Source organism: Nannospalax galili, unplaced genomic scaffold, assembly GCF_000622305.1.
Source record: "Nannospalax galili isolate Female #2095 unplaced genomic scaffold, S.galili_v1.0 scaffold281, whole genome shotgun sequence".
Taxonomy (NCBI): Eukaryota; Metazoa; Chordata; class Mammalia; order Rodentia; family Spalacidae; genus Nannospalax; species Nannospalax galili.
The window spans coordinates 4,662,282-4,682,919 of record NW_008349068.1 but is presented as its reverse complement, the minus strand read 5'-3'; the positions used below and the strand labels follow the sequence as shown (position 1 = coordinate 4,682,919).

Here is a 20,638-nt window from a genome sequence, read left to right as displayed (position 1 = left end):
TAGTATGCTACCGAACAACACCAAGAAAGCCCATTAATACAAAAGCAGCAGGTGGTTCATGGTCACCACTGGTGGCAATTTGTTTTTTTGAATATAGAGTACAGTGAGTATCTTCTAGCGAGATCCCATTGTCCTCTGTTGACAGACGTGAGTAATGTTAATAAATAGAGCAGGCTGAATGAATCTGATTCTACTTGGTACCTTCCAGGAAGAGTGATGCCCGCTTAACAGAAAATGCACTGAATTGATATGAGCCTGATTTGCAGTAGGGAATGCTTAACCTTTTTATTTAGAATCAAAAGCTAGAATCCAAGAAGCTAAAGACCATGACTTCGCAGAGATGAGGTGTTTACTTTATCTGTATGATTGGAGGAAGGGCTTAGGGATTAAGATGTGTCTGAAAACCTACCCTGTTTACCTTTAATGCCAGCCAATTTGCAGTTTGCAGTGACAAACTCTAGATAGCTCTTTGCTATCTAGACCTTGCTTGGTATAGCTGTTCTTAGTGTACTGTGACAACACTTGATCTGGGACAGCATCTGTTCTTTTGGGGAAACACGAGTTTCTCTGGTGGCTTGATCAGCTGCTGCCTCCTTGGAGTTGGGAATTGAAGGTAGCATCCTTTTTGAGGCTGACCATCCCCTCCCCTGTCTTCTCTCCACAGAGTCTGGAGTGAAGCCCTCTCTTATGATACTGCAGAGTCCATAATGTTTCCATATTGATTTTGCTAGCCTCAGTCACAGGGAAGCATGTGGGGGCTGGGCCTGAAGTATGTGCAGTGAGCTGCTTCCAACTCTCTCTCCAATCCTGGAACTTTTGTTTTTGGTCTGGATGCTTCAAACTGGGCCTGAATTTTCAAATTCAGTGCCTGAGCACTGTATCCTGAATGAGGGAACCTTGCCCAGAGTCCTAACTAGTTGGCTGGTGTTGAACCTTAGCAGTAGTAACTGTAGGCCCAGCTCCATAGCCAGATGCCCTGCTGGACCTGGACTGCTACCCTGGAGCTGGAGAAGGGCCCCGAGCACCATTAGCAGCCACAATCTGGTCGTAAATTGGAGTCTACAGGAATGGGAGAGGCTTCCTATTTGCTTAGAAGGCCAGAAAAATATCCACAGAGAGCCTACAAAAGAAAAATATGTTCAGGCCATGAACCTTTTGGTCAGCTCTTCAGCTAAGCCTTTTTGAGGGTTTTGAAGGAGGACGTTACATTGTAAGGAAGATTTTGAGGTAGGGGAGGAGTATTTTTCTATCTGATTCCAACTTTGTTTTCCCCCTTCTCCATGTTTTCTTGTCCTCTATTTCTTTTAAACCCTAATGAGTACAAATCAGCGGACCTCTGGCATTTATTTGGTGATGAGAATTCCTTAACTCATTGATGATCTTTTTTCTACAGTTACCAGGCACCCCAGGGCTGAAAATTTAATCCTGTGTTTGATTCGGCAATAAAGAAACAAAACAAAACAAAAATTTTGGGGGAATATATCTATATATATACTTCTTAGTATGTGATGTTTTTATTTTGTGGTTTGTCGTGAGTGTAGTTTGCATTGGGAATGTAAATCTGGAAAAAAGGTGCCCAAGATACCTTTGACATGCCAGCCCAATAATATCATTTCCTGCAATTATCTCTGAGAACTGAGAGAAATGATAGCCACTACCTTTCAGTGAGTGCTGCAGTAAAGCTGAAACTGGCAGAAAACGAGATGTGATCGTCAACTGAACACACTTGGCCTTTTCTGGCTTTCCTGAACATGAACTCCATAGCCAGGACTCTAGACTGCTCACCTTTTCCCAAACAGTGTGGCCTCCATGCCTCCAGGCCCTGACTCAGGTGGCTTATCCTTCAAGAATGTCATTGTCCCTTCCTCTGTCTGGCTAAAGCGATCTCATTTGTCTGTGTGACTCCTTCACTCCACCTTCACCGACCTCTCCAGGAAGAATGAATTGGTTCCAGGAAGAATGAATCGGTTCCTCTTCTGTGTTGTTGTGGCATTATGCCATATTACCTTTGATTTTATGTATGCCAACCCCTTAGTCCTAGTACACTATGAGTAACCTATAGGCAGCGCTTAGCCCTTGAAGTCTCTATAGTGTCTGTTAGACTATGAGAAGGTCAGGAAGTGTTGAATTAATTTCAAAGCCTGAAAAGATACAGCTTCTGCCTCTGTAAGACCCACAGCACAGCTTAGACAGGTGCAGCCTATTTATCCTAGAAGAGAATTCTTTCTCCTCAGTTATTATCCTTTTGGACAGATCTACCCATCTGGGGGCCTCACCCAGTTGTCTTGGAGAAGAACACGCAATGAGAAATAATTGAGGCCTCAATCAGAACTTTTAAATTTTTTCACATAACGAAAGGGGAATTACTGTTTTAGTTGTGTGCCGTGCGCTGAGCCCACCAGGCTCCAGTGGATTGCTTCAACCCCCTGGTCAAACAAACGGCCGAGTCTGTCTTGGTAGGTCAAGAAACAAAATGAATAGACTCGAGCATGTGCAAGACATCTATTTGTCAGGAGGCGTGGGGGGGTAGGAGTGTAGGAATGTGGGAGGCGAGAATGTTGTGGAAGTGTACCTATGTGAAATTGTGAAAAAACTTAAGTATTAAAAAAGAACATAGAACCACAACAAAAGGAATTGTATTGAGACAGTAATCTACTTTACAAATAAAATTTTTATTATATATGAAGTAGATTCATGTAAAAGGTATTTTACTGAACAGCTACCACTTATGCCAAACACTGCCTAGCGCAAAAGAAGTTTAAGACTTTAAGGCTTCTGTGAATTTGTCCTAGTGCCTGCTTGACATTTCATGCTACTATCTCTGTAGATCTCTTAATCCTGTGTTAAGATTCTTCTTGAGAGCAGGGATTAAAGCCCAGGGGTGCAGAGCAAGAGAGTTCATGAAAGGCGTTTCCTCCAGTTAGGTCCCTCCTTAAAAAGGGCATTTCATGGAAAAATGGTGGGAAGTGGCTCAGGTTTCCCTTGCTGGTAGCTACTCTTAAGAGTCGAAGTTCTTCAGCTGTCTCATGCCATAATTTGTGTCCATAGAGGAAAGAACTGCATAAATATCCTAGATATTTGCTCCCTCATCTCCTTTCTTTTGGAACAGAATCCCCAGTTTGACCTCTGTGGGCCATTGCTTATCTGACACTGACTTTTAATATTTTCAACTTTGGGAGATTTCGGATAACTTCTTTGGATTCGAGGGCTCCAAATCTAAAGCCCCCAATGACAAAAAAAAAAAAAAGACAACATTGGATCTTCATTTCCCACATCATAGCAAAGAGCTGAAACTATGTGGTAGCTTTCTGCTTTAGATGCTGCTGCTATCCAGTTTCTGACAGTCCCGACCTCTTCCTGCTGTCTTATTCCCTTTCACTAACTTATATTATTTTTCTGACCCTGTTTGTGTTTGAGAACTGTTGCTTTACTGGGAAGGGACTTAATGCATACAGGAAGATATCCACAGAAATAATACTACCTATCCAAGTATAACATGGGGTCTTATATCACTGGACTTCATCTGTGAGAGCTGGTAGAAACTGTAGTTCAAAATCTGTAATTGAGATTCCTGGAAACATGGCACTTTTATATGTAGAGGGATCACAGTAGTAAATCCCATCTCCTTGGTACCTAGCTTCTTTTAGACAAGCAAGAGTTGGTCATAAGAAGTTTATTATGTTCACAGTCAGAGGATTTTCATGGTATTGAAAGGGATTCTGTGTATCTAGTCCATTTTATTAGCACCTTTAGTTTCTTCGTAAAGAAACTAAGGAACAAGGACAGTGTAACTCACTGAAGGACACATAGCTGATTAAGTGAAAGCAGCTGGTAAATGTCCTCTTGACTTTGCTGTGCATTCCCTCCATGACCCCACATTGCCTTTGATTTTTACATGCTCATAAAAAGCCCTAAAGTTGAAAAATTTTGCAATTCAGGACAGGCTGGCATCCCTTCCCCCAAAGACGCTAAATTACCTCATTTTTAATAAATATGGTCTTCCACCATCCATTTATGAATGACAGTCAACTTCATCTACAATGTCCTTTTTCTGTTTAGGCTGTTACTACCAGATAGGTATAAACAAACCACTTTAAAATTAATGTTTAAGTTCTAGCTGGGAAGCAAAACCAAATATAAATTTTGCCCTTAACTGATATGCTCCCTAAAGTTAAAGATGAATATTGGTAGCCAGGATTTTTACACCAAAAGGTGAGGCTTACTGTTCTATTTTCTATTGCTCCCATTTCTCTTCCTCTGCTTTGTTTTTTAAAAAATATTTTTATTTATATGTACTGTGTGTGCGTATGTTATGTGTGTGATGGTTCCCAAGGAGGCAAGAAGAGGACATTGGATTCCCTGGAGCTAGAGTTACAGGTGGTTGTGAGCCTGCCAACATGGGTGCTGGGAACCTAACCCAGGTCCTCTGGAAGAGCAGCAAGCACTGTTAACCACTGAGCCTCTCTCCAGTCCCTCTCATCTTAATGTTTCTGTTTCCTGCATGCTTTTTTGTTAGCTGCCCCTTCTATTTGATTCTTGAGTAAAATGAATAAATGATTGATAACATTGATGTTAAAAATGAGCCAAGAGGACTGGTGAGATGGCTCAGCAAGTAAAGCTGCTTACCTGAAACCCTGATGACCTGAGTTCTTTCCCTGGGACTCACATGAATGGAGGAGAGAACCCACTGCTGCTTGTTCTCTGGTCACCAGCTAATATGTGCACTGTGGCATGCACACACACACACACACACACACACACACACACACACACACGGTATGTGAAAAACAAAAAGAGCTTGAGGTGGTAGCACACACCTTTAATCCCAGCACTCAGGAGGCAGAGGCAGGCATATTTCTGTGAGATGTGAGATACAGGCCAGCCTGGTCTACATACCGAGTTCCAGGCCTGCTGGGATGAATATGTTTTAGTTCACATATATTTGGAGTTGATAAAATAAGTAAAGCGAGGCCTTCAGTATACCATATTTGTAGGTTTTCTCAGTTCACATCTTAAAAAATTCTAGCTGGGGCTAGAGAGATGGCTCAGCAGTTAAGAACACTAACTGTTCTTGCAGAAGACCTGGGTTCAAATCCCAGCACCCACATTGCAGCTAACAACTGTCTGTAACTCCAGTTCCAGGGGATCCAACAGCCTCTTCTGTCCTCCATGGGCGTTGCACAACACGGGTGCACTTATCTACATTCAGGCATAACATACATTTAAAATAAAAATAAAATATTATAAATAAAAAAGTTACATTAGCTTCATTTCTTTTCATCTCAACAAACTACACTTGATGTTGATAGATTAGATGACTGAAATTCCATGTGCTGTCAATAGTTTCACCAGAGTATGGAACAGCAACAGAAGACTGAGAAATCTCATGGTAACAGGTGTTGCCCAGAGATCAAGATCGCTCACCCCAGTTTTATCAGAAGTGACAGAAGCATAGTCAAGAAGCTTATAAAGGAAGGTTGGGTCCCAAACCTTCACCTGGAATTCTTATTCTTCCAAGATTTCTGGGGGATGATGATGTGTTGGATTTTTAAAATGCTTTCAGATCCTTGGTGGAAAGTCTAGGGTTGGACCAAAAAAAAGTCCTAATTGTTGGTTACCAAGAAACTTTTGGTTCTGTTTTGTGGTCTTATTGATAATTTGACTTTTAACGATGAAAACTTTTTTTTGGATTGGGCTCCTCGTAAGGAGGAGTTTTAATCCTTGTTGTCTGTGGGGCTTTGCAGGTGACTCTCAAGTGTGGATCTATAACGAATACTGATACACATTTTTAGATGGTTTTAAAAACATTCTGTTTGAAAAAAAAATCAGTCTGTGTCATTTCCTATAGATGGGATTAGAAAAGTCCTAGTTTCACCTGAATGTTCTGCTTATGACTTTGTTCTGTTTCTGTCAGCCTGTTTTCTAGAGAAAATAGAAGGTTTCTATAGATTTCTAATTCAGTAAATCGTGGGTTGCCAGCTCACAGTGTGCTTTAAAGAACTCTGCAGAAGAAGCATCTCCTACTTTAGAAAAAGCGATCCTTCATCCACACTGTCATTAGCAAATGTAGATAGTCTAGATGTTGTTTTTTCTTTTTCCAAAAAATCACTAGCAAGGAAGAACTCATGTTATCAAAGATTAAGTCAAATATGACCAAACTTTGTGACAATCACAGACATATATAAAACATCAGAATGTCCCCTTAATTAAGGCAAAGACTCTGCTGGTGCCCACGCTCCTGGATTGAGTAGAGCAGACATGTTTGCTTTATAGGGGAGGTTTATTAGCAGCAGTGTTCCGGTATGTGGTTCAGGTTAATTAATGATGTAGTCACACTGGTGTCTGGCCATGAGTTTTATTCCAGTAAGTAGGGCACTAGGAAATCACATTGGCATATCTTGTCATGCCAAAAAGAAATCCTTAATTTGGACCATTTTATTTCCGTGAGATCTGTCAGCAAGGTAATTTAAGAATTCTTTTTGTAGATATGGCCTTTGACTAAGAATTAGTTCACTATAAACTGTGTCATGTGTAATGGTCTCAGTGATTACATACTATTCTTAAGTATTTTATTGCCTGAGATGATTGAGAGCTCCAGGCTCAGACCACCCACATTCCGGTGGCGCTAACCTCATTGTATGAGGAGATTTGTACCAAGAACTACCTTTTCCCCCATGGGAGTTTTTTTTTATTATTATTAATTTTTTTTATCATGGTGATGTTTAAGAACTTAATTTGGGTTGTGCATATGTAGCAACCTTCCTTGGAGGTTGAAACAACAAAGCAACTGGATTGGAAATTAGATTTTCCTCCTTATGCAGCTAATGCGGTTCTCATTCCATTGGGATTTCCCCTTTGCATGGGTTGATGATTTCTTTGAGACTGTATGGAAATTGGTTCAGACAGGAACAAAGGGGAGAGGGGTGGTAGTGATGATTCAAATTAGTGTCTCTTCTTCAATGAGAGTCTGGTGTGCTTGAAAGTGCATGTCATCTGATATCAGTCAAGCCACCTAAGGTTAAGTGAGGTGCCAGAGAGACTGGAATCCAAACCTCAAGGTCTCAGCACTTGAGTCTTCCTGTCAAGTTGGGTTGAATTGTTAATTTAAAATCTGTACCATCCTCATGGGGTTCAGAAATGGGCCAAGTACAATTTTACTTTTCTTTACGTGATGGAAAACTATGTCGTTTTTTCTCCATCTTTCCCCAGTCAGCCTGTGAAAGAGTCCTAGTGCTTAACGTAATGAATTAGGAAGGAAGCAGCTTTGGACTCAGAATAATGACAGCTTTAGAAGATGGCATCTGAAATACGTTAAAAAGAATATACTCTTATTGTCAGTGGCATGCATGCAAACATACACACACATTCGAGGGAATCCTATATAGCTGCTCTTCAGTATTTTTACCTTCAGCTCTTGCCTGGTTCAAACACCATACCCTCTTGATTGAATTTTGGCTTACTTCCAGCATTTGAGAGCTCTGTACCTGTGAAATAATGATCCTGAAATAAACAGCAGCTCTCAGCAGAGATATCTTTTTATGTAAAATTCTTAAAGGGAACAGAGGGGAAGGAAATGCTTCTATGTTTGGAAATTATGGGAAAGACAGACGAATGGGTTGACAAAAAGATTTTGAAGGACTTCACCCATGGGAATAGGAGTGTGGTGCTACTCAGGATGGCAGAAACAGTTCGAATGGATTTTTCCACATAGGACCTTTCATTTAAGGATTGATGAGTAGATGGCTACTAAACGTCGATCGCTATGAGCCTCATGTGGTTTGGAGACCATGGTCAGAATTGCCTTTCTCAGGAACATCCCTTTAGGTGGCAGCAATGGGAATAAATGGTATAAAGTGGGTCTAGCCTCTATCCTATTCCCCCAGGACAGCCACTAATAAGCACCTGTCATGGAGGTGCTGAGAAGGGCAGGTTTTGTTCATCTGAGTGGCACTCGGAGCACATGATGCAATGTGGACTGCTGAGAAGAAACAGGCAGGTGTTTGCATCTGTCTGAAATAGGCAAGTGTGAGCAGCCAAGAAGGATTATTTGTCTTGAGAAGAGGCTGTTTCCCTTATGTCTGATGAATGTGATTTGGCAAGTGCCTTCTAGGTGCTAAAACTTGAACCAAGGAGACATGGTGGAACCTTTTGAATGTAGTAAGACAGCATTTTAGGATGCATCTCCTGACTGGGGAGACTACCTCGGGCATTTCCTGGAATCCCCACATTTATTCTTTGAACTTATGATTTGGAGGTTTTTTTCCCCAGGCACTTTGCTGTATGCTGGAGATTTAGGGGCTCAAGATAGTCTCTGTTCTATGGAACTAACATTCTTTTAGGAGAAGATAGACAATTAAGCATGCAAAGAGTTGAGATTGTTTTAGGGCTTTGTAAATACTATGCTACAGATAAAACAAGGTAGTGTCTAGATAAATGGATGGGGTATTTGGGCTATTTTGTCTAGGAAACTCAAAGAAGGTGTCTTTTTATAGGTGACAATGAACTGAAATGTTATAGATTATAAGGACACAGGTGTGTAGTGACCTGGGGGGCCCACGTCTCAGGTTGTGAAAGGGTGGATACTAGAGCTTGGAGTGGCACATAGTCTGAGAGTGGTCTGTCTGTCTCTAAGGAGTATAGTGAGTGAAAGAGAAGGGGGATAGGGGAGGAAAGGCAGGTCAGCAGGGCATGGAAGGAAAAGGGCACCAGGCCATTAATGGATTGTCAGCACGAGCTTGAGCTGGAAGCGCCTTTGAGCATGTGAGTCACTCATTTTGTGGAGAAGTAAACGAATCCCTGCTCAGGATCTATTATTTACTGGAAAGGGGAAGGGTGGTTGGAAAAGGTAGGTATTGGGCCAGATTCCCAAGCTGGAGTTATTTTCACCAAAAAAAAAATTCAAAGAAACCCAAAACAAACCAACAATAACAGCAACACACACACACACACACACACACGCACCACACACACATATACCACACACTGCACACACCACACATACACATACACACCATACCACACATATACCACACACAAACCACACACACCACATACACCACCCCAGCCCACCCCCCCACATACCATACCACATAGACCACACACACACACATCCCACACACACCACACACAAACACCATACCACATACCACACACACCACACCACACACATACCACACACAACACCACACACTACATACCATACACACCACACACATACACACACCACACACACCACACACATACCATACACACACCACATACCACTCACACACCACCCCCCCACACACACCACGCAAAACTAAAATCCAATCAAAGCAAGCAAAACATGAGAGTTGGGAGCATTACGGTGTCCATTGGTCTTGACTGCTTCTCTTCCTGGTGTGTTTTGGAGACTAAAGGAAGAACAAGGAGTTGGAGGAAGGAGAAGAACATTGTGTGGGTCAAGAAAATGGATTTTTCTTCCACCAAGATTGATCTGGCTTATGGATATAGCTCAGTGGAAGAGCACTTGTCTAGCATGTGTGAAGGCCTAGGTTCAACTGCCAATACCACCACCAAAAACCCCCCAAACAATATAGGATCTGTTCCACTTTCACACTCTAAACATTTAAATTTACTCTCGTGTGATAAACCTTGAAAAGATTACTAATGACTATAGTTAAAGCCTAAGATACTGACATGTCACATAAGAAATGGGCACAGGCACATCCACCCTGCACCTTATAATCTTTTGGAGAAGAGGAATATTTGCATTCATCATTCCCTCGGACTCCTGCCTCCCCCGAGTGAATTGTGATCACTGATGACTTTCAACTGAATTCAGAGATGCTTCATTCATTCACTCATTCACTCATTCATTCATTATGCAAATGTATGAAGCTGGCCACAAGTCAGGTGTAGGTCCGAATGTCTTTGAGGAGTCACACTATAGTGAAGGTTACATTTTAGATGATGATGAGGCCAATAGCCATGTGGAGGCAGGAAATGGAAGTTTCATGGTATTCTGTAAGCTGGGGTTACCAGGTGTTTAGGCACCATTCAGAGGCTCCTGTTCAGAGGCAGGTCTTGGCCCAGCTGCCAGGTTCTCTTGCTGCACTACTCTCTTGACAGCCATGTCCTAGCTCTCATGATCTGGTCTCACTTTTCAGTCTCTCCATCTCCATTACTATCTCCAAGCATCTGACAGTTGCTGACTACAGGTCCTTCAGAATTTCAGCTCAGAGAGGTTAAGGTCACTCAGCCATGCAGCCATCTTAAATATTTTGGGAAATTGATTCCAGGAGTCTTAAATTTAGTAAAAGTACAACTGCCTATTCAGGGAAAGCAGCTCAGGGCTTGCTCTCATTGTGCTCTTGGCTGCCATTTCTCATGGTCTGAGGAGTAAACAAACATCCTCTGTGTGCCCAACATTGTCTGTAACACTGCACCAGAGGTTCCTGGAAGCTCTGTTTTCAAAGTGGCATCTGTGTTCATCAGCCACTAAATTGCGTCTGCCACTGAGGGCCCCAGTGGACTTTGAACCTGTTGTTCTCTGGAAACTCAAGCTGTGAGTGGGAGAGAGGGAGAATGCTTTACACGTGTGCAATGGTGCTTTGAGCTGAAGAAGTAATTGTGTGTATATGTGTATGTTGTGAAGGGTAGGGGAAGGGCATATTTAATTAACCCAACTGAGAAGGATGTAACTGTTCTAGGAGGGAGGCAGTGAAATGAGTTTACTTAAAAAAGTAAAATCCCAGTACCCTGAGTCAGGCTGTGCAGTGATCTAGGAATGGCACAGGAGATGATGTCATTGTTTCGGCATGTTCCCCTCTTAGCCACTGAGAGAATAAAGGGGCTCAGGGTGTTTGAGGGGTGTGTGTGTGATGTGTGTACAAGGTTAATAGGAATGTGTGGAGGGGTGCTACTGAGAGTGAGCTGTGAAACAGGATTAACAACCCTTGTCAAACTTTTTCCTGTTACTATATTTTTTGGTAATTTTAGTTTGAATGAGGGCTCTCTAGCCAATTAATGTTTATTTGTTTTCCTTTACCAAAACCTATTGGGGGAAGGGATTAAGATTGGTGAGTTTAAGTTTTCTTATTAGTTTTTGCATTTTGGAAGAAGTGAGTGTGTGACTTTGGGTTTTCAGTGATGGCTCCCCCATTCCCTCCCTTAAGAGGCAGGAGGCAAGACATGGCCAGCTGGTGCCTTGAACTGACACAGGTGCAGAGGCTGTGGGGGGTGGGGAAGCCAAGAATAATTACAGGTTTCTGAAGCATCAGGCCCTGCCTGACACAAGCACTCGTCAAGAAAACTGCTCTTTATGGAAAATTAATGGTGAAGCTGAAAACCCGTCAGGCCCATTGTTGTTCTTGGGACACCATCACTCAGAAAGGAGGCCTTCCCCCAGGTCCTAGGACTCTCTGGGAAGCTGGGATAGAGGACTTTCCTTCCTGAACACAAACTGTTTAGTATTGTCAGAAGCCGTGGCAGACTTCTCATTTAGGAACATCTCTTAAGTAATTTTCTTTATTAATTTTCAGATCTAACCTTTTACTCTTGACGACAGTATGGGGAGGACCAATTTTCTTTGACTCCTAAGGCATGAGTTTTATTTTGTTCATGGAGATGTAATGGTTAAGGTAGGGACATCTTAGTTTCAGTCTATAAAGTAGCAGTAGCAGATGGGATTTCCACCAATCCGTTGCCATAAATGGTTTGGTTGGGACATACAGCAGACACAAGCAACTTCTATTATTTAGGTGTTCATGAGCAATGGTCTCTTAATGCCACCAGTGTTGAAACTGAGTTTTGTCCAGTGTCTGAGAAACAATGAGCAAGCCTTCTGAGGACCAGCTGCAGACCCACAGACTTCAAATAGGAGTGTTCTGAGAAAGAACATCTGGATAAACAATGTGGAACCAAGTTTAGAAGACCTGTCTGTGCATGGGCTGTTTTGTTTGTAGTCAATACTGTTAATTTGAGACCCACTGTTAAGAATGAGGAAAAGGCATTTCCAAGTTGTTGGAAATGCAGGGAAGTGTAGTCTTCCTTCAAGGAGCTAAGAAGACGGGGGCTGTACCTCCCAGCTTTGTCTGTGCGTGACTTTAAGGTTTATTTTAACATTTACTCTGGATTTGAGTTGTTTAGGGAATTTGCTTTATGTGTCTCAACAAAGGAATCCTTGGAAGATGAAAGGAGTATTTAAGGCTGCTGTGCATCATGTACCCAGGGAAAGTAATTTCAAAGACACATCATCTGCTCCCCAGGCCTTTAATCTCATCTCCTTCCTCCGTGGCCTCCCCAAGGAAAAATACCCAAACAAATATTTTCTTTGTATGTTGAAAATAATTTGGGGAGGAGAAACACTGAAGAGGTTTGGATAGAAATTTCCTAACTTTCATGTTTGCTTAGAATTTAATTTTCACAGCACTGTCTCTCAGAATTTACAGATTACTGGAGGGAAATGTCTAATTTGGTTTCAGCTCTAGCAACCAGTTGGTGTGAGAAACAGTCAGAAGGAATGAGATCTTACATTGGCTGTATTACCATGGTTATTTTTGTGCGTTCAACAGTTCTGACAGTAATGTGTAATACTATTGTACCTATGGGGTGTGCTATTGATGTGTTTTTAAACCTAATAGCTAAAAAATGCAGTAAGAGATTTTCACTCCTACTGTATACTTGCTTACTTGCATTTTCTAGACAGAATTTATTTCCCAACTTTCTAGCCTAACATGGTCTGGTGATAAAAGTCAAGAAAAGGTGAAAATTGTCTTAGGACTGACTTTCTAAGTTTTAGGAAGTTGACTGGTAACACTCACTCATATGCGCTTTCTGCCATGATGTAGGTTCAGTATGACCATCCTCTTCCTCAAACCTTCTTTAAAATTTGAGGCAACAAAGTTTAAGTGATTGGCAGCTGGGGTCCTCCCTCTGACTCACTGAGTTCATCAACTGTGGCTCTTCCTTCTTCTCTGTCCCTAGGGACAAATGGTACCCGCTCTCTCTGGCCGTGCTTCCCACTTCCTTCCCATCTTTCAATTCTGACCTAATTTTAAAAGCATAGAAACAAGTCAGAATCCTTTCATCCAACCATTCTTTGAAGGGAGCAAAGCCCAAAGTTCCCATCCATATCAACCTTTACAAATTCTTAAGCTGACTTCAGGCGTTAGAAGAGCCCATCACTTTTGCTAAAAAGTTTGTATTGTAAGCACATCTACAAAGTCAGATTAATAATAAAAATATAGGATTTTAGAAGATGGCTGTGTAAAAAGAACCCAGTTTTCCCTCTTTAGCAGGTTGTTTTTTGGTCACTTTGAATTTCCATTATGGATGTATCTGAGAATTTCAAAGTACACACACACACACACACACACACACACACACACACACACGCGAGAGAGAGAGAGAGAGAGAGAGAGAGAGAGAGAGAGAGCGAGAGAGCGCTTTAGGACCCTCCTGGGAGAAAGCAAGGGATTAGTTCCCTCTTTTTATACATGTAAGTCTTTAGGGACTATGGCACCGTGGTTAATAGCATGTGGCAAAACCACATATAATAATTGGCAGAAAGAGGCTCCCATGGGCAGCCAAGTGCAGTTCACCTGGGTGTGTAATTACCTGGATGAGCATTCTTTCTTGGAACAGAAGTTCACCCCTTCCTTGCCAGGAGTGTCATCCTCACTCATCACCATCGTTATCAACATTGTCATTGGGTCAATGTCTGAAATGTCTGATCTCAGGGGAAACATGACTTTGCGAGTTTCAAAAAGTAGAAGGCCTCTGTCTTTCTGAAAATGATTTTGTCCCTTCGTATGCCTAACTCTTGACCTTTGTAGGTGAGATGGGTAGAATGATTGTGATGAAAGACACCTGGGAAAAGGGACCACAATTACCATTGATTGATTAGCAAATTAGGTATTGATTAATGGCCTTTTATTTCTTTGACTTTGCATTATTCCAGAAGAAAAAATCATTAGCAAAATGCGTTTTCTTTCTTTTCCTTTGCTTTGTTTTCACTAACTTGGATCCAAAAAGTTAAATTACTGATTATGCCATAGTTCTTGAATGTTACCAAAAATATTCTACCTATGATTTTTTCTCATATTCAAATTAAAAGCCAAAATGAAAATCAAAACTCTTTATGCCCTAAGCACTTGGTTTGTGAAACTGAGAAGCCCAAGTTAGAGTCTGTTCTTATTGCTTTTGAGATCATAATCTTAATAAACCAGACACCTCGCCAGTCTGTCCACACATAGATTCATTTGGGAGATGCGTTTAATTGTCCTTGCTTGAGGAGGAGGATGCCTTTCAACATTGGTAATCAGCACAGTTTCTCTGTAGCATGTCTTGTAGACTTCCCACAGGAGATGGACTTCATTTACATGAAAGAGTGATTAATGGGAGGGAAAGTAGAAGTTTACTTCAAACACAGGAGCTTGAAGGAAAGTAAAGAGAGGAAAAAGGGGTGACAGAAACCCTTTCAAGAAGGCTTTTAGAGGAAGCCGTAAACATTTACCATTTGTATTGGTGAGTTTGGTATCATTTATGATGAAATGAGGACAGGCTGAATGACAGCCATTTGGTAACTTTGGCATCATGCCCATTTAGGACCAGTTATTTTATACCTTTCTTGAGCCCATGAAAGTAATTGCTTTCAGTTACTTTCTGAAAGTAGGGAGATTCTGAATATGTCCTGCGAGACTTGAATTTTCCTGTTCCCTTTCAACTCTGCCTCTGGAACCTGTCATAGAAGTAGTGAGCCTAGTAATAATAGGTTTGAAATTTTTTCTTTAAATTTTTCTACATTTCTCTGCGTCTCTCTCTCTTTCTTCCTCTCTTTTTCCCTCTCTCCCTTTCTCTTTCTGTGTGTGCCACAGTACTCACGTGGCAGCCGGTTCTCTCCTTCTACTGTGTGGGTTCCAAGGATTGAACTTAAGTTGTCACGGGAAGCACCTTTACCAGCTGAGCCCTTTTGCTGGCCCATTTTTACTCTTTCTTTCTTTTTGAATCCAATTCTTGGATTATTACTTTTAACAAACAACAAGTAAAAAGACTATGAAAAGCATGAAGAGACTATTAAGAGAGCTTTTAGGGTGATCATTTCAATTTCAGGTGATATGTATTAGGAGACGGGAAAGGCAAAGAAATCATCCATTTCAGAGTTGAGGTATCACAGTATTCACAAAGCTCATTTGTGACTCATAAATATATAAGAAAATCACTTTGTACTTGGGAACATTTCCTTCCCATCGCTGACCATAATGGGTTTTTCAAGGGTCAGGACCAATCCAATGGCTCAAGCATTAAGTTGTATTGTTAGGTCAGGCTGTGGGAAGACTGTATTACTAAGGTTAGGCAGAAGACAGGCATAATTTATGTCATCAAAATGGCATCTGCTGACTCAGATTTGGAGTTTGTTGGCAAGAATGTCAGCGGAATAAAGGGAAACGTTTGAACTCTCCACCCAGATTTACAGCCGAGAGACACGACTAGTTTGCTGATGTTTGCTCTTTCTCTTACCCCCTTTCCTCCACTCTATCTAACCACAGTATAATTATCATCACCAAGAAATTGTCATTGACACACATACCATTAGCTAATCTATACACTTTATTTGAATTGTATTATATTCTCTTTTGTTGTTGTTGTTGTTGTTGTTTTATTGGTCTAGGGTCTATTGTGTTTAAATGTCATATTATTTCTTCCAATCCATAACAACTTTCCAACCTTGCTTTGTATATACATGACATTTGTAAAGGAAACTAGCCAGTTGTTTTGTAGAATGGATTCCATTTGGATTTGTCTGACATTTTCTCATTATTAGACTGAGTTTAATGTATCTTTGTTGTATCCCCTTGAGTATATCATGCTGGGGTGTGTGTGTGTGCATATTATCCATGTCACTTGTCACTTGTATGTTAACTATGACCAAATGATTCAGGTGGCATCTGTCATCTCCACTGTGAAGTTAACATTTTGTCTTTGTATTTAATATCTTGTTGGGAGATACTTTGAGAGTAGGTAAATAACTTATTGCTTATACTTTAATAACTTGAGCTGTTATTCATGATTTTTACTTATCATTATTTTGTTCTTTGCGTCATAGTGGTTTTTTGATTTTTATCAACTGTTCTGTATTTGTTAACTATAATTTTATATAAAGAACTAATCCTTTCCATCCACTTATTTACTTAATTATTTGTTTATAGATATGTGGGATTTTATTTTATTCAGTGGGTCATAATCCATTTCCACTGTCCATTTTTGTTGCTTACATTGTCCAGATTTGGCCACTGAAAGCTTAAGCTGGCACCAGAACATCTTTACCACTCCCTTCTCACCTATGAGCACCAGAACACCTTTACCACACACTTCTCACCTAGGAGCACCAGAACACCTTTACCACACACGTCTCACCTTTGAGCACCAGAACAGCTTTACCACACCGTCCTTACCTATGAGCACCAGAACACCTTTACCACACACTTCTCACCTATGAGCACCAGAACATCTTTACCACACACTTCTCACCTTGAACACCAGAACATCTTTACCACACCGTCCTCACCTATGAGCACCAGAACATCTTTACCACACACTTCTCACCTATGAGCACCAGAACATCTTTACCACACACTTCTCACCTAGGAGCACCAGAACACCTTTACCACACACTTCTCACCTAGGAGCACCAGAACACCTTTACCACACACTTCTCACCTAGGAGCACCAGAACACCTTTACCACACACTTCTCACCTAGGAGCACCAGAACACCTTTACCACACACTTCTCACCTAGGAGCACCAGAACACCTTTACCACACACTTCTCACCTAGGAGCACCAGAACACCTTTACCACACACTTCTCACCTAGGAGCACCAGAACACCTTTACCACACACTTCTCACCTAGGAGCACCAGAACACCTTTACCACACACTTCTCACCTAGGAGCACCAGAACACCTTTACCACACACTTCTCACCTAGGAGCACCAGAACACCTTTACCACACACTTCTCACCTAGGAGCACCAGAACACCTTTACCACACACTTCTCACCTAGGAGCACCAGAACACCTTTACCACACACTTCTCACCTAGGAGCACCAGAACACCTTTACCACACACTTCTCACCTAGGAGCACCAGAACACCTTTACCACACACTTCTCACCTAGGAGCACCAGAACACCTTTACCACACACTTCTCACCTAGGAGCACCAGAACACCTTTACCACACACTTCTCACCTAGGAGCACCAGAACACCTTTACCACACACTTCTCACCTAGGAGCACCAGAACACCTTTACCACACACTTCTCACCTAGGAGCACCAGAACACCTTTACCACACACTTCTCACCTAGGAGCACCAGAACACCTTTACCACACACTTCTCACCTAGGAGCACCAGAACACCTTTACCACACACTTCTCACCTAGGAGCACCAGAACACCTTTACCACACACTTCTCACCTAGGAGCACCAGAACACCTTTACCACACACTTCTCACCTAGGAGCACCAGAACACCTTTACCACACACTTCTCACCTATGAGCACCAGAACATCTTTACCACACACTTCTCACCTAGGAGCACCAGAACACCTTTACCACACCCTTCTCCCCTTGAACACCAGAACATCTTTACCACACACTTCTCACCTTGAACACCAGAACATCTTTACCACACACTTCTCACTTATGAACACCAGAACATCTTTACCACACACTTCTCACCTATGAGCACCAGAACATCTTTACCACACACTTCTCACCTTGAACACCAGAACATCTTTACCACACCGTCCTCACCTATGAGCACCAGAACACCTTTACCACACACTTCTCACCTATGAGCACCAGAACACCTTTACCAAACCCTCCTCACCTATGAGCATCAGAGCACCTTTACCGCACTGTCCTCACCTATGAGCACTGCCTTGTATTTTCTTGCCTTCTGGTACTACAAATCTTAGTTTACAGTTTTTGCTTCAGTCCTTGAAACATTTTTCTGATGAGCCTCTGTCTCCCTTTACTGGATAATCATATTTAGAAACCAAGATCTCTGTGCTATTGCTACTGGGATATCTGTGCCTTTAAGCTCTTTTAGTAGGCTGAGTTAGAAAGTACCTGTAGGTATACTGGCATAACATATATATGTGTTAGAATTGTATTTAGGTGTCACTATTTGCTCATAAATTTTATTACATACTCATACAGGTGTGTATGTATACATACTTATATATGCATATATATATGAGTATGGATGAGTATGTGATAAAATCCATGAGCAAATACTGGTACCTAAATTCTGATTAAACATTATAGTCATTGATTAAGGAAATTCTCACAATAATTTTTTACAAATGACATTGCAAATAATCTCTTTGTCTTGGAAACAATCTCATCTTAATGTCCTCTTCATTCCTAACATTCTAGTTTCTTTGACAAGAAACTCTTTAATACCTTATCCTAGGTTTTTAAATCAGCTTTATTTCTAAGAGATATTATAGAGGGTGGATTTATGAAAATAAGTCATGGTTTAGTGACCTCACAGGGCTTTCTGCATCTCCTGATGGACACTCATGGAGGCTCTCCTGCAAATTATAGCCTCTCTGCAGTGGCCCAGGTGTCAGAGACTGAGGTGTTTCCATGTGTGTATTATAAGGCCTCCTGAGATGCAAAGCATGGCATACTGCAAAGGGTATTTAAAAAAAAAAAAACGTGTTTAGAATGTTCTACCTTCTCAGAACTTAGACTATGAAGAAATCTGAGCCTCATAACAATCCATTTACTAGTGATTTTCAAATCTTTAAACTGCAAAATATGTCAGTGGACAGGGTAAAGTGCCATCCATAGACAGCAGCGACTAGGTGTGCAACATTAGTTGTGAGGGAGGCACAAAACTACCCCAAGGACATCCTGTAACCCATGATTCAGCTGATTTTTACCTAGAACATATCCATGTCTCAGAACTCTGTTTTTCTGTTTGGGCAAAAGAGCAAGAAGCATTATGATTGTGTCTCCAAAGCCATGTATTAGTGGTCATTTGTAAGATTGTCTGCCTCAGCAAGGTGGACCATCCTCTGGGCCATAATGTAAACCTCAATAAAGTTAAAAGGATAGATATCCTATAAAGTATATTATTTGATCACAAAGGAACAAAACTAGAAAACAGTAACAAATATCTAGAAAAATCTCCAGATATCTGGACGTTAATATACTTTTTTGCTCTGCTCCCAATCTTGACGGATTCCCTTACTGAAAGCAACTATAAAATCATGAACATAAGAGCATACATGCGAAGGCACTGCAGAGATTGGAGAAGCAGATGAGTTTGATGACAAATGCACACTTAGAAGGAGAGGAGTAGGGGAACTATATAAAATTAGTCTTGAAACCTCACTAGGTGCAAAAGGTGGGGAATTCCTGAGATTTGCAGAGTAGAGGAGGTAGATTGGCCAGAGTAATAGTACACAGTAATTGCATCTTCGACAGACAGTGCATACTTGTTGGGTGCCTGGCACTATGCTTGGTAGGTGATGGTTTGAAAGGGAAAGGAAGCTCTTAATAGAGGTTTTAAGATTTATAAAAATCTTATAACCCATTTTATAGCCCAGTTGTGAACTCAATGGGGTGATGACTGAGGACAGCAGTCAAGAGAGTGGGTGAGAACTTACTAGTAATGAAATGCAAAAAGAAAGGGGAAAGTTTGAGACCTGGAATTCAGAAAGGGGCTGGTGAGGATGGTGTAAATTCTGGACCCCAGATGATGGTACTATTGGAGTGTTGGTTTCTCATAGAAAGTGCTTGGAAGTGACTGGGCCAGAGCTATTATTTAGTCAGCAAGTAAAATGAAAGAACTTTTGAGGAATCCCACCATATTAGAGAATAGAGTTCATCACTCACGAACTCTTTACAACTTACAAATACATTTTATAGTGTGTTACTCATTTGGAATCACCATGCTTTGTAAACTCATGCCATTTTAGCTTATAATTATTTATTCTACACCTACGTCACATGGTTCTATTCCCATGTCTGTCCTAACTTATAAAACCCCATGCTTTGCTTTAAGTATGGTAGTTGAATGAACACTTGCAGTGTGAATGTTGAAGATTTGAACAATTTGTTAGTTCATATTATTAAAAATCAGCTGTGAAGCCCAAAGCTACCTCTTAGTTATGAATCTGGTTCTTTTTCAGAAATGCAGAATTTTGCCAGAAGTCTGATTAAAAACCAGTCTTTTGAACTGTCACCAAAATAAAATCCTTGACAGATACAACACGACTCAGTATATCATTAGAACGCATTCTTAACAGAATAAGTGCCTAGAACAGAAGAACATTAGTTGAAATCAGAAGCGTTGTGGAGGAAGTAAATCTGAAGCTAGTCATATTTTGAATTTGCCATTAGTGTTTCTTTTTCAAAGCCTAGAAGATGGAGTGAAATTGCGCTGATTGTGCAAGTTAGCAATGTAGTTTTATGTACGAATCTGGAGTCGTAGAATTGAAAAGAAGCTTATGTATCTACTTTAGCCATGAAAGTACTATTATCATCTTACAAAGATTTATGAGTACCATGGCCGAAGATTTGTTAAAACTAAACTTTTTTGTTCCTCCCTATTTCTCTACTAGGGAAAAATTCTTT

At 41.1% G+C, this 20,638-nt stretch overlaps 1 protein-coding gene across 5 annotated transcripts in view; it reads left to right on the top strand.

Annotated features, from left to right (window-relative positions):
- Window positions 1–20,638, top strand: part of Klf7 (Kruppel like factor 7) — a 90,691-nt gene that overhangs the window by 23,684 nt on the left and 46,369 nt on the right. The window lies entirely within an intron of this gene.